Source organism: Penaeus monodon, chromosome 29 (genome assembly GCF_015228065.2).
Source record: "Penaeus monodon isolate SGIC_2016 chromosome 29, NSTDA_Pmon_1, whole genome shotgun sequence".
NCBI lineage: Eukaryota > Metazoa > Arthropoda > Malacostraca > Decapoda > Penaeidae > Penaeus > Penaeus monodon.
In genome coordinates this window covers 33,047,108-33,048,491 of record NC_051414.1, presented here as the reverse complement: position 1 = coordinate 33,048,491, position 1,384 = coordinate 33,047,108, and the positions used below count along the sequence as shown (strand labels likewise).

The 1,384-nt window shown below is 39.4% G+C and overlaps 1 pseudogene; it reads right to left on the bottom strand.

The window, feature by feature from the left end:
* Nucleotides 1-693: 693 nt before the first annotated feature.
* LOC119591847 overlaps nucleotides 694-1,384 on the bottom strand; it is a 6,104-nt pseudogene continuing 5,413 nt past the window's right edge.

Here is a 1,384-nt window from a genome sequence, read left to right as displayed (position 1 = left end):
TTGATATTTGCATTAATATGCTGCGTATTAAATGCTGTGACTCTCTTTTTTGCGCCAAACATGAAAATGGACACAACCTTATGATTTCCATTGCCTAGTGTATTATAGGTAGGAATATGGCAGAGTCTAGGGAAATTGTTTCTACTGACCACAGAAGTGATTTAGGATCTTTGCTCCTCACGGATAGCAAAGGATTTAAAGCTACTTATGCCTGGTAATTTGGTTTGTGACTTCAGTTTGGCTCGAGGTAATGCGTTGTGGGCCCAATCTCAGTCCACAATATAGGAAGATCTGGTCCATATTAAACAGCCCCAAATTCTGGTAAAATAGAGTGATTGTATGTATATTATACTTCTCATATCTTATCTTGACTGTTCTAGAACAGCCAGAATTCTAGCATTCTACGAGGAGTCTGTCTTCTTTCATATCTATCGTCCGTCTCTATTGGTCCCCCACCCCTTCCCCCCTACCCTCAAGTTCCAACAAGTAAGCTCTACTCTGCTCGATGATAACTATGGTAATGACACATTGACATAACACACAATTTGTTGAACATCAATCATGTAAAGTCTATCATAGAGTAGTACTCTCATGCAAGGCAGAGCATGTTATAATGATCTAAAAAGGAACACTACAACATTCAGTTCTTGAACAACACATCTAATAGTCATCAAAACCTGCAACATCTTTCCATTTTTTTTCCATCTCTCACCCAGGGAATAGTGCCTCCTGATCTCTGAGACAATGAACACACTGCGGTCACTGACACACATGCACAAGTACATGTTTTCCCCACTTAGAGTCCGCTATTCCCGATTCCCAACTTGCCGCTGACAGTGACTCCCAGCCAGAACTCTAGGCCTTCGTTTAATCACCAAAGATGAGCCTCGTTGTGTGGTAGCTTGACCACCCCGACACCTCCCCGAGCCGACGGTAGTTCATAGATCCACACAGCCGCCAATGGTTTTTTGCGACGGTCGATTAAACCTCAATAGTCTTCAGGTAAGCGTCGCCATCAAAGCCTCCCACTGCATACAGCATTCCATTCACTACTGCTAAGCCAACCTGAGGGAGAGTTATTGTCTTTCTATGTCAAACAGTATTTTTCATTTTAAATTTGTGTTCATATCTGTCACACTAAACAAACAAGGACATTCATATCTCTCTGTAATAAAAATACAACCATTCATATCATTTAGACATTAGATAAACAGATTCTCTCACAACAAAAGGCGAAAAAATTTTCTATCATCATTACAAAAAAAAATAACACTAAGTACTATATATGTAACTAACAGATTCTCTCATAACAAAATATGAATGAATTTTATCACTCCATTAATAACAATAAGCATCATTAGACCAGATAAACTGAGATCTCACT